Source organism: Orycteropus afer, unplaced genomic scaffold (genome assembly GCF_000298275.1).
Source record: "Orycteropus afer afer isolate SDZICR_OR568_19922 unplaced genomic scaffold, OryAfe1.0 scaffold00256, whole genome shotgun sequence".
In the NCBI taxonomy this organism is placed as follows: Eukaryota; Metazoa; Chordata; class Mammalia; order Tubulidentata; family Orycteropodidae; genus Orycteropus; species Orycteropus afer.
In genome coordinates this window covers 3,710,919-3,724,666 of record NW_006921843.1, presented here as the reverse complement: position 1 = coordinate 3,724,666, position 13,748 = coordinate 3,710,919, and the positions used below count along the sequence as shown (strand labels likewise).

Genomic DNA, 13,748 nt, shown 5'->3' with positions numbered 1-13,748 from the left:
GGGAGTGATTTCAGTTCCAGGCCTGAAGGGTAACTAGGGGCCATAGTCTCAGGGGTTTCACCAGGCTCTAGTAGACCAGTGAACCTAGTCTTTTCCAGTAGCTCTTGAGTGCCTGCTGAGTGCTTGGCTGGAGGACATAGCATCTGATGAAGCAGCTGTAAGTTTCTCCACCCCCAGGTATGCTCTGCAGACTTGGGAGGGCGTGTACCTCCCCCATCCAGCATGCAGTGAGGGGCATCTGTGGCACTGACCCTGCCCCCCTCACATTCTCAGCCTGGAAGGAAGTACTTAAGTGAGTGTGAAGAGGTCGGGTGGGGTCACAAAACTCAGAGGGGTGACCTGCTTTGCCACCTGCTCACCTTCCCCGTTTCCTGGGCAGTCCCTGAATGGCAGCATGACATTCCATGGGCAGTGGCCACCCATGACACTGTGCTGGGTATTCCCCGACCCAAGGCAGCTGTGCCCACTGTGCCTTTCATGTAGCTCTGTGAGGGAAAGTAGGTACCTCCTTTACAAGGCTGACCACTGGCATGATAGCCGGACAGGCCCTCCATCGCAGACTCCAGGGTGGGCTTTGTGTTTAGAACTGACTGTTGGCCTCTGCTCAGCTCTAGTTTTCAGCCATGTAACATCATGTCTGCACCATCATTGCAACTGGAGGAGGGTATTCCAGCCACTGCCCCCATCCCCCAGCTTCTACTCCTTGCTGCTGCCCCCATGCCCCATGGCTCCAACAGGAACTTGACCACCTGTAGAAGGGAGACCCTTTTGAGTCCTGAGCTGAAGTGCTCAGCCATGATGAGGTTTCTGTACTAGAGGAAAAGAGTATCAGGACAGACTTTTCTGGCCATTTTCCAGAAGATTGGACAGCGCCTATATTCACTGGTGTCTGCTAGTGTGTGCCTAGGGAGACTAGCCCTGTACAGGCAGTTATGGGAGGGTGGGCCTTGCCGGATGGGGATAGTGCCTCTTCTGCAGCCTGGTACCGTCACTCGGGACACCAATTTAATAATCTCTGCTGGACTATTTCTGGGAAGATGACTGATCCGTGGTTCTCAGGAAGCACCTTTTTCCTCTTGTCTCCCTGTTCTTGTCCTCTGGAACTCCCTTCACTGTGGGTAGTGCACCCTGGCATGAGACTTGCACTCCTCTGAAGCAGGCTTTCAGTGTGCCTTGGGGTAAGGAGAGGAGTGAGATTAGGAGGCAGGCCTGCAGACTGTGGGCTGTGTTCATCTGGGCCTTGCTTCCTAGTTTGGAGGTCTTACCTCTTTTCTCCCACAGACTCTCCCTAGCCCTCTGCTGCCTCCTCACTCCTCTTCCCACTCAGTCCACCAGGATCCCCAGCCTCTTGGGCTTCCAGGGGCCTGGTCTAAAAGCTTCATGTGCTGCCTCCCCCCACTTTCTCAGTGCAGGCCCTCAAGTCAGCTGACTTTTTAGAGGGCAGCAGCTTACTTCCTTGTCTTCTCTCTCTCAAATTCTCCCACAACTGGAAGAAGAAATGAGAACAGCACCTGTGCCTCAACAGCTTTCAGTTTCTAGACAAGATGTTTCAGCAGGACTGGTGGTCAGTCAGGGCTGGGACCAAACAGCTCTTCCTCCAGCTCTACCTGAGGGATGGGCGGTCAGAATCATCTCTGCAGGAGCAGACTTGAAGGGTGGGCCAATGTGGGAACCCACCTTGGGAGACAAGGGGGCACATCTGTTCTGAGACCTTTCTCTTAGGGTCACTCTTCTTGACCTTCCTGGGTGGAGAACAGAAAAGGAGAATCAGCTAAAGTATCAACAAGATGAATCTTGGAAAACGTGTGGTATGGCGGGGGCTCTGTGCAAGCAGGAGCAGAGGAAGACCACCTGGTCCTGTAAAAGAGGTGGTGACAGAGCTGGACAGCAAACACCCTCTAGGACTAGAGTGACTAGGGTGAATCAGGCCATGTCTCTGTAGCCTCTGACTGTGTGATGAAGCAACAATGGGGAGAAGGCAGAGGGTAGGAGAGCCAACGGTCATCTTGTGTTGGATATGCTGCTTCTGAGGGGCTGGTGAAGGAGCTCTGGTGGCATAGTGCCTAAGGCATTTGATTGCTAACCAGAAGGTTGGCGGTTCAAACCCACCACCCATTCTGCAAAAGGAAGACTGGGCAATCTATTTATGTAAAGGTGTACAACCTCAGAAACATAAAGGGGGTTGCTATGAATTGGAATCGACTCAATGGCAGTGAGTTTGGTTTTGGTTTTTTTAGAGGAGATAGTGGGAAGAGAAGAGGGCCCATGTCCACCAGCCCTTCACAAGAGAAGGTGAGGCAAGGCCATGGCCAGGGTTGAATGATGGATGGGAAGGACACCAAGAGGGTTGGAGAGCAGGCGTGCTGGTAGGACAGCATGAGAGAAGCCCTGGGGCAATCATGGTTTTTCAGTGAAGCAGGTGCTAGGTTGGCTGAGTCCAGAGCTTTCCTGCACCTGGCTGCATGAGAAGCCCTGGATTCTCTGTACCCTTCTTGGCTTCTGTGGGGCTCTGAGTCATATGTATGCTGCATGGTAGACCATCTGTCCCTTTTTTCTTCCCTCTTAGCTGCACTAGCTTTTGAGATTTGTTGACTTTTTTTCCTCCCATGTAAGAAACCTCTTGGTGACCTGGACCTCACACATCTTGGTCAGCACCCCACCCCACAACCTTGAGGATGGCGCTGGCCCCAAACATGAGGAGGAGTGATATATTTCTAAAAGTTATTGCTCATGCTTGAGTGTTTCTGGCCTGTCCTTGGCCACTTCTTTTGAATCTGACTCAACACCAGGTTTCTTGTTGGTAGAGGAAAGTGCACAACATCCAGGACGTCATATATGGAAGGATGCTGCCCCTTCTCCCACTACTTAGTCTGAACTAGTGCCTAAGGCACTTGACTGCTAACCAGAAGGCTGGCAGTTCAAACCCACCAGCCACTCCTCGGAAGAAAGGTTGGGCAATCTACTTCTGCAGTGTTACTGCCCCGGAAATCCAAGGAAGGGTTGCTATGAGTTGTGTCCAACTCAATGGCACATAACAACAATAACAACAGCCCTTCATGTCTGCTCCTGCACAGATGATCCTGACCACCCACCCCTCAGGGAGAGCTGGAAGAAGACCTGTTTGGTCCCAACCCTGCCCAACCACCAGTCCTATAAAACATTTTGTCTAGAAACCAAAAGTTGAGTGGGGTGCTTCACTCAGCAATATTGTCACTATGACCACTGGGACAGGTGAAGGCTAAACACAGGAAAATAAACAGCAGAAGCAAATGCAGAGTGGCAGGCAGCTCCTACCAGTCTCTATGTGGTTCTGTATTAATGTGACAGTGGCATCCAGAGGGTCCAACTATGTCAGCCTTGCATCCCATCCCTTTGTAAGGGGAGTGCCATATGTGGCACACAGCCATATGCACAGGTATATGCACAGACATGCATGTATTTACATACATGTGCACATGTCTACACAGATGCACATACATCTTTATTGAAAGTGTTACCTTTACTGTGCACAATTTAGAAAATACAGAAACAAGAATTAGCCCTGACCATTTACCTCGCAGACACACTGTTGCTTTACACAGTTCTTAACAGAGAATGTGTGGACATACATACAGTCCAGGATGCCCGTACATGCAGCCCAGCCATAGCACAGCTATGCTGCAGCTGTGTGCTTGTCTATGACAGCTGCATCTAAAGAACTTGGAGCTTCGATCGTATCCAGGGACACCATGCCTTGGGATCCAATGGATCTAGTATTGTCTAGGGCCATCTCTCCAGATCCACAGAGTCAGGCTGTGGAGTGAAGTCCTGTATTCTCTGCAAGCTTGTTCTCCACCTCATAGTGTTTTATTTCCACCTGACATTGGAGGGTCACAGTCCCATGATAGTGACTCCAACTGGGGGACCCAAAAACTCAAAAGTGACTGCTGTTGAGTCGTTTCCAACTCATAGTGACCCCACCTTGGGTTTTTGAGGTAGTATCTTTACGGCAGTAGATTGCCTAATCTTCCTTCCAAGGAGTGGCTACTGGGTTTGAACTGCCAGCCTTTATGGTTAGCTGTCAGATGCCTTAGGCACTATGCCGGCAGACCCAAGCCCCATGCAAATGCTGCTGTTGTCCACTTAGGAAATGGGAAACTGGCATTGTTTTCCCAGGCATGGGGTGGATGGACAGGGGCTTTCTGGCCTGACCACATTGGAAGTATATGCCCTGTGGAACATTGGTGGTAGGAGAGGCCCTTGGGTAAGGTCAGTGGCACTTCCTGGGGTGGGGGGAGGACATTGTCAATAACATGCTTGCCACCTTCAGTGCCTAATAGTTAGATAGTTCTTGAAAGAGAATAATACTGATGACGGCAGACATTTTTTACTAATTAATCACAGTACGATATTAAAATGGGAAACAGTAGAACATAAAATCATAACTATTAGTGCCTGATCCTGAACCAGTCCAGAGTCTCAGGGACCCAGGCAGGCTCCTCAGGATGTCAGGATTACTAGCCTTAGGTTGGTCATCCCACCTCTTGTTACTTCCACTTTTACTCCCACTTCTTGATTCTTGCTACGTGAGTGTGTGATGTGCCCACTTCTTAAAATGCAGCAAGCTGGTGGGTACAGGAAGCCCCACTAGGCCCTGGGGGCAGGTGGGCCAGCTGTAGGGCTTACCCAGGGAGGAAGGAAAGTCAGAAGCAGGTGGGGCTACAGCCTTCCTAGTCATTTAAGCCCATTTCTCTTGGGCCTGAGGGCTTCTTAGAGTGTCATGGTCTCCAGCTCACCCCTTGGGAGTGTGAATTAATGAGAAACAAATTAATTGAAATGTGCCTGAAATTTCACAAAAGGTTAAATGGTAAAATAATCAGCCGTGTGTCCTTAGCTGAACCAAAAATTCAGTTATTGCAACTGCCAAATTCTTGGAGAAACCATGTATAATTTGTGAGAATTTCACTGAATGCTATGGTGATCTAAAAATGAAGACCTAAAGAGAACCTCCTAGTGGCCAGCCATTTCTAGTTTATGATCTATATTTTTATGCCAGTATACAAATTACATGCTAGGGGTCTGCCCAAGGTGCAGTGATTCCATGATCTTGGGCAGAGATGAGGCTTTACATCTGGGGAGGGGAGACCACTGGACATCCACTAGCTGATCATTTTAACGTAAAAGTGGGATCATCCTATACAAACCTTTTATGTTCTACTGTTTTCCGCTTTAACATCATATTGTGATTAATTAGTGAAAAATATCTGCCTTCATCAGTACTATGCTCTTTAAAGGATTGGTCTATAGGGAATCAAAAGGAGCTCTGATGACACAGCAGTTAAAGCATTCAGCTGCTAACCAAAAGGTCACTGGTTTGAACCCACCAGTACTGTGGTGGAAAGATGAGGCAGTCTGCTTCCGTAAAGATTTACAGCCTTGAAAACCCACAGGGCAGTTCTTTTCTGTCTTGTAGGGTCGCTGTGAGTCAGACAGTGGGTTTGGTTTTGTTTATATGGGAACAAATTGATAACAGCAACTTGATCGATTAGATAGGAACCTTAGGGGTAGTGCATTTATGCTAATGGAAGATTATTGTTGTTAGGAGCCATTGAGTTGGCTCTGACTCAAAGCGACCCCTATGTACAACAGAACAAAACACTGCCTGCCCAGTCCTGCGCCAGCTTCACATTTCTTCTCAATTCACTATGCCTGATCCCATCATTGCAGCCACTGTGTCAGTCCATCTTGTTAAGGGTCTTCCCCTTTTTCACTGACCCTCCACTTTACCAAACATGATATGCTTCTCCAGGGAATGGTTGCTTTTAACATGACCAAAGTAGGTAAGATAAAGTCTGGCCATTCTCGCTTCCAAGGAGCATTCTAGCTGCACTTCCTCCAGGACAGAGCTGTTAGTTCCTCTGGCAATGCATGTTACTTTCAGTATTCTTCGCAAACACCGCAACTCAAAAGCATCAACTCTTACTTGGCCATCCTTATTCATTGTCCAGATTTCACCAGCATTTTAATAACTCAGAAAAGGAGGATGAGAATGGTACAACTGAAAGAATGTAATCATTGTTACTAAATGGTACATGTAGAAACTGTTGGATTGGTATATGTTTTGCTGTGTATTTTCTCAATAACAGCAAAATTTTTTAAAAAATGTAAAAAACACTATCATGAGCATATCCCCAGATCACTAACAGGTTTTTAACATGGCTCTTCTGGCTGTCCAGTGCACTATCGTTAGTTTATCTCACAGTGTCATTAACTAAGCTGCTGTGGCCAGGGAGTTCTCTCCAAAAGGAGCACTGTTAGGGTGTCCGTGGTATGTACCCCTGATGATTTTCCCACTGTGTACTCCTAGAACTCACCAGAGTGTACATTTCAGGGGCAAATTACCTTTTAGAAATGGAGAGTCAGCCAGCAGCACTGCATGAGAGCAACTAAGTAGCACCTTGGCAGGGGGTTGTTAGATGTTAGAAAGTGCCTTGTAGGGAATGGGGCAGATGTTTTGGTAGAGCTTACTCTTTGTCTAGGCACCTGGCAGGACCATCCAGTGGGCTGTTGGAGGGACTCTTGTAGAATACCCCACCTCCAGGCAGCCATGGGCCTCAAGATCCAGGGAAAAGTTAATTTGTCTCACAGGGTGGCCCAGCTGGGCCTGAAGTAAACCAGATGGGGCTGTGACTGAGGGAGCATCTCCTTATAAGCCCTTGCTCAGACCACACTTGACAGCTTTTTACCCTATTCTCAGCTTGGGGGTGTTTGTGAAGGGGGACAAACAGGGCACTCCACACACAACCCAAGGGGATGTGGGTGAAAAGCAGCAGCCTTGGACTTTGCATTTTGGTCCTCAGTTTCCCAGCTTTTTGGTCCTGTATCCACACAGACTTGGTAGCAGAGTGGCATCCAGGGATCTTGGTTAGATCTTGTTGGTACAGCAGACCAGCCTGCAGGAGAGTACACTCCAGCCAACCAGTAAGGGGAGCAGTCAGGCCCAAGCCAAGTATGTGCTGCCTGGTGTGGCTTCAGCATGAGGCAGCATGTGGTATGGCCCTGGCCTGGTCCTTTATTGCAGTGACACCACACATGCCAGGCATCACTCGATGTGGCCCCAGGCTAGCTCTCAGGGGCCAAGCTGCCATGGGAATGATCCTCAGGGCTGAGGCCTCTACATAGTTCCTGTATTTCAGGCCCTTCATGAGCTTCCTGACTCTTAATTTTGTGTAAAAATCCAGTTCCAGAGTTGACTCTGACTCACAGTGACCCCATGTGTGTCAGAGTGGAACTATGCACAGGGTCTTCAGTGGCTGATTTTTCAGATCTAGATCTCCATGCTTTGGTGCTTCTGGGTGGACTCAAATCTCCAGTCTTCCCTTTAGCAACTGAACCCATTAACCATCTGTACCACCCTTGTACACTTACATATATAAGTGTTTATATAGATGCTGTTGAGTCCATTTTTGAGTCACAGCAGCCACATGTAACAGAGTAGAATTGCCTCAGAGTTTTCTAGGCAGTAATCTTTAAAGGAGCAGATCATTAGGTCTTTTTCCTGTGGAGCTGCTGGATGGGTTTGAACTATCAACCTTTTTGTTAGCAGCCAAGCACTTAACTGTTCCATTACCAGGGCTCCTCTGCTACCACCTCAGAGCTCCCTTAGTTATGACCGTGGACAGATTTATTTATTTTGACATTTGTAAACTGTTACATGGTAGAGATCAATGAATAGGAACATAGTAGAAGATTGTATGAAATCATACACATTATAAGCCAAGGTGGTGTTACATAGGAGTACGAGGATGTAGCCTCCAGGTCCTGAGCTCGTGCGTCATCAGATAGAACCCCTAGACCACTGAGACAGCCTGTCTTGGGGGGCATCCCCAGTGCAGATGCCAAAGAACCAAAACTCCAGGGCTGGGGCTGTAGGAACCTGGCACACCTCCTGGGGCCTTTTGTTCTCAGGGATGTGGCCTCATCAGGGCCTGCTGGTCTGCAGCACATCCTTTGAGAATTTGGCTGCTCTGAGACTCTAGGTGGGCCTTTCAGAGGAGGAGAGGCTGTAGGGCTGGTGCACTGGGTCAGGGTTCAGAGGTTAAGAGTGGATGCATCATTGGTTAGTTATGACTTTGCATCAGTGATGGATCATCAGTAGACCTTGATGTCCTTGTCTGTCACTTAGGGAGTTTTACTGGGACATGGAGGTTTAAATAGCTCTCAAAAGACTAGTGTTGGCCAGTTTCAACCAGAGGTTTGTCTGCCCTGGTTACACATTACAATCACTGGGAGTTTTTACAGCCACAGATGCTAGGCTACTGCAGGAAAGGGTCACAGCCAGGTCACCACCAAACAGAACCCCATCTTAAGTGCTGCTTGTAGCAGGTCAAGACAGGAAGACTGGTGGAGGCCTTGCGTGTGAAAATAGGGTTATGTTTGAGGGCCCAGCCCACCCCTGGTTGGCAGTCCTGGCTCAGTCCCAGTAGGGGCTGGGCTGCTTCCAGATTTGTTTTCATTTTCAATTCCCTTTATTGCTAAAACCACCTCAGTGCCGCAGAGAACAAACTGTTATCCTTAGCTGACCTTGGATTCCTGGCCTCAATTGTTTGCCATTTGCTAATTTTAGCTTCTGATCATTTCTACCCTTATCCAACCCCTGAAGGGGAGACACAGACCAAGAATAGCTGCTGGGAAGGGGAGGCTGCAGTGATGTGGCCAAAGTTCCCACTGTGGTCTGGCAGCATGCATGGGGCATCTTTGCACCAGCCAACTGGTGTTCCCCATCCAGCAGAGCTGCTGGAGAGGGGCCCACAGCACCCTGGGATCTCCCTTCCTCCTCCAGCACCTCACTGTCCGAGATCCCTGAAAGGGAAGGACTCCTCTTTAAGTTTCTGTTTATCCTTTTAAACAGAAACCAACCAGGCTATTTCTGACAAAAACATACAGCCCTATGGCCCTGTCTTGCTTGTCAAACCTTGGTAGTCACTGACTCCCCAGCACCCCAAATCCAGGACCCAAATGGACATCTGTAACCTGGGTTAGATGCAGTGCATCACCAGGAAAGAACCTCAAGACTTGAGGGCCAGATGCCTCCAGTCCCACTCACACTGTCATGTAAGCTGAGCTTGGCCTCAGACACTCACCCAGATGTGGGAACCAGCACAGTGTCTGAGTCATGAACAGAAATAGCAGCAATAGGGCATTGGACCAGGTGTGCAGGATGGGACCCTGCCCACAGGAGGGCAGACAGAAGCAGCAGATGAAAGCCAGGCCTGGGTGCCATGAGCAAGTCTTGGGTAGAGGACAAAAAGACTCTTTAAACCTAGCCAGGAAAAGCAGCCTCCCAGCCAGGCTGAGGAACAGGGACCTAATCAATACATATATGCATAATTTGTAAACTTCTGCTTTGTAAAATACCAAACATGCACACAAGCTGAGAGACAAAGTTAGTGAACACCCACGTCTCCAACTCCCTGTTTAACCATACCTGGTCTGTCTTGTTCATCTGTGCCCCACCCATCATGCCCACTATGCCTCCCCAGATTATTTTGAAGGACAGACACCATATCATTTTATCCATAGATATTTCAGTGCCACACATGTTTACATGAAAGCCCAATATGGCAGCTTCTAAAGCTAGGATCAAAAACCAAACCAAATCAGTTATCTTTGAGTTGATTCTGACTCATGGTGATGCCATGTGTGTCAGAGTGGAACTGTGCTCCATAGAGTTTTTAATTGCTGATTTTTCACAAGTAGATTGCCAGTCCATTCTTCTGAGGAGCTTCTGGTAGACTCAAACTTCCAGCCTTTTGGTGAACAAGTGGGTTATCCTTGTACCACCTAGGGATCCAAGGATAGTCCTGAACATTTCATTATGATACACAGATCCTTTCTTCACCCTCCCTTTCTCCCCTTCCCACTCCACTGCAGAAGGTATTTCTTTTGGTATTTACCTTCATGTTCACTGAGCCTCTTCTAGATCCATTGACCGCCCACAATGTCAGCTAAAAATTTAGCCCTCACCTCCACCATTATCTGAATGCATCCTTCCCACCTCCCAATATGATATATTTTGGATTAGGTCACCATTCAACAAGGCAGTTCTTGGGTTACAAACATAGGACTTAAGTATAATCCATAGTTACAACCCAACCCCCATGAAAGCTATTAAGAAAAATTTGAGGTACATACAATGGTTCATAATGACAAATGGACCCTACTTTGTGACACACATCAAAACATTATCATTATTTATTATTACTGTATTGTAATATTGAAGATGTTTTTGCTTTACTGGAAATGCTTCTTTAAAAAAATTTCTTTTATTCATAGAAAAGTATACTAGATACTAAGACAGGTATTTCACTAACTGATGTTACATACAAACCATACCTAACTGTTCAGACTTATACAAATTCGACTTAAAGACAGAATTAGGTACGGGACTACTCGTTCGTAATCCGGGGACTGCCTATATCTAGATGATCACAGATAGGTAAACAGCAGTTCCAGGTGGCCCGTGCATCATATGTGTTCCTTTTCCTTAGTTGTTTCTTATTTGCTTGGTTTTCTCAGTGCTGTTATCGCTCACTCATCCCCATACCACTCTAACCCCTAGCCATTTGGTCCTCTGGGCATCTTCTCTCCTGGACCTCTGACCACCTGCCTGCACTCATTGTCTGATGGGCTTGTACTCAGTTGCCATTGTATGGGCCCCTTCTCTGTGCACTCCTGAGGTTTGGGCCCTATTTTCTTGAGTCCATATAGCTGCCTTGCCAAGGGTGTACAGGAAGCCCTTTTTTTGGCGACGTACATGTCTGGGAATGTCTCAATAGTTTTCTAACACTTAATTCATAGTTTGGCTGTGTGTCATGTAATAGGTGAGAATGTTTTTTTCTCAGGGATTTTGAAGGCATCGTCCCACAGACTTCTGACTCTAGTGGGGCTGTTGAGAAGGCAGGAACCATTCTGGTTTCTGATGGTGTGTCCATAACATGCTCTTTTCCTGGGGGATTCATGTCTTTGTGCTGGGGTTCTGTTTTTGTGTAAGGCCCTGGCACCTGTGGGCCCATTCACTGTGGCAGCTCATGCCTGGGCTTCTGAGAAATGTTCTTGCATACTTTCCTTGATGATGACCTCACATTCTATTTTCTTAAGATTCTCCAGGGTTCCTTGTACTATTGGAACTGATCCTTACATTTTCTTTCTTTTTTTTTTTTTTTTAGTAGGATTTGGGTGAAGATTTACAGAGTAAATTCACTTTTCATACAGCAGTTCACATATACTTTGTCTCATGTCATTGACCAAAATTTACAATGCAGCAGCTCCCCTCCCACTTCCTCCCCATAGTTACCTCCTCCCAGTGTCCATCCCTTCATACTCTTCTGCACCCTGAGCTATCTCCCTGTGCATAAGCAGCCCTTCCTTCTCCCATGATTGTTCTCTCCAGGGCATGTGTCTACTTGAGGTAAATGTTTAACTCACATGCCTGTACTTTGTTTGGCTGGAAACCACAGTTGTGGGTTCAATTCCAGACCTGAAGGGCAGCTAGGGGCCATAGTCTCAGTGGTTACACCAGGCTCCATTGGACCAGCAAACCTGGTCCCCACCTTCTTTTTTTTTTTGGCCTCCAAATGATTTTGAGTTTTGTACCACATTGTTCTCCCTCTTTATGCAGGATCTCCTACATCCCTTCCAAGTGGATGGCAGTGGTAGCTGGGCACCATCTAGTTCTTCTGGTCTCATAGTTGTATAGGTTGCAGATCGGATGGTGTACCAGTCACTAGGACTGATTGTTTCCATTAATTTTGGTTTTCTTCTTTCTTCTTGACGAGGAGAGACCCGTTGTTGCATCTAGATGGCAGCTTCCTAGCTTTTAAGGTCCCAGTTGCTACTCGCCAAAGTAGTAGGTGGAACAATGTTTTTTATAGTATGTTATGCCAATTGAGCTTGATGTCCACTGCGACTATGGTCCCAAGCCCGCAGGATCAACTACTCGGTCCCTCTGGGTAGCTGGCTGTGACCAAGTAATGACCATAACCTTGCCCCTTGTCAGCTCTACTATACACCTGGGAATTCTGATCATTCACATGAACTTATAGGCCCATTGTCTGCCAACCCTGTATATGATCTTGGATACACTCTCCATTTAGACATACCTAATTGTTTAGCTTGTTCAGCCATCTATCCGTCACTATACCCATGTTTGCTTTCACTGACAACTCAGTATTGTGTATGTAAAGGGGTTCATATTTGTTGTTTGTACTGCCCATGTAACTCTCTATGTCTTTCTCATCCTCAATGCCGCCATATTGGTCACTCACATTTGGTACATTGCCCTTCTTTTCACCCAAATCAATATTTATCTCTATCTATCTAACAGCATTCCCTCCCCTTCCCTCCCACCCCTGGTAACCAACGAAGAAAATGTCCTCCAATATATAAACCTTTCCTTAACTTTTACAATAACGGACTAATACAATATTTGTCCTTTTGTGACTGACTTATTTCGCTCAGCATAATGTCCTCCAAGTTCATCCACGTTATGTGGTGTTTTGCAGATTCTACATTATTCTTTAGCGTTGCATAGTATTCCATTGTGTGAATGTACCAAAGTTTGGTTATCCATTCCTCAGTTGTTGGACATCTAGGTTGTTTCCAAGTTTTGGCTATTGTAAATAGTGCTGCGATGAACATCGGCGTGCATATATCTGTTCTTGTTATGGCTCTCACTTCTTTAGGGTATATACCTAGTAATGGGATGGCTGGGTCAAATGGTATTTGTATTTCCAACTTTTGAAGGAATCGCCATACTGCTTTCCACAATGGTTGTACCATTTTACAGTCCCACCAGCAGTGTATGAGAGTCCCAATCTCTCCACAACCTTGCCCTTACATTTTCTTAACTGATTTTTTGTTGTCGTTGTTCAGTTTTCTCCAAGAATTTTTCAATGTTGTTTTCTAACCTTTTATTGAAATTTCATTTCTGTGTTTTATTTTTTTTTCTGCTAGATCTTTAATTTCAAACTCGGGTTTCTACGTTGTCTTTCTTAAAAGATCATTTTGTTATTTTTATTATTCAAAACAATTTTTGTCATTATATTTTGCCTGCAGTATTACCTTTTTTAAATATACACAGTGCTGGGCAACCATCATCACTATTTGACCCAAGACATTTTCATCAGTTCTTGCTTCACGGATGCAATAGCTTATCTCTGGGGATATTAGTAGTAAATCTTTAGAAGGTTCTTCTTCTCCCTGCATGGCCTTTGCTTCTTGTGATCTGCCTTTTTCTTTCCTGGGCCAGAGGCTTTTCTCAGATGTCTATACAGCTGAAGAGAAGGCTGAGAGCTGATGGGGTTATGGGCAGATGAGTGGGCTTATTGACTGTGGGCTCCTGGGCCTTTTCCTTCAAGTGTGCCTTCTTGGGCTGATGCCTTCCCAGAGAATAATTTTCTAGCTCCTGCCATGGGTATAGTCCAGGCTGCAGTATTTGGAGAGTTTATTGCAGTAGAGGGCTGAGGATCACAAGATTGAGTAAGTGAACTGTTACTCAAGCCCTTGGTCCAAGAAGTTCCTCTATTTGAGTCCTGTAATGGCCCAGTGGCCTTTCAGATAGTAAACCTCTGGCCTCTGTAGGTATAGGAAGGGCAGTCAGGCATCTGCACTGAGAGAAGATCTAAAGTCCACTGCTTCTATAACATAAGTTGGCCCTTCTTTTCCACCTGCTGACCTCCCTTCTGAGAGCTTCCAGAGTCTTTGGGATT

The 13,748-nt window shown here is 46.7% G+C and overlaps 1 protein-coding gene across 1 annotated transcript in view; it reads left to right on the top strand.

Moving 5' to 3' along the window:
* Positions 1 to 13,748, top strand: part of KLF13 (Kruppel like factor 13) — a 51,040-nt gene that overhangs the window by 21,345 nt on the left and 15,947 nt on the right. The window lies entirely within an intron of this gene.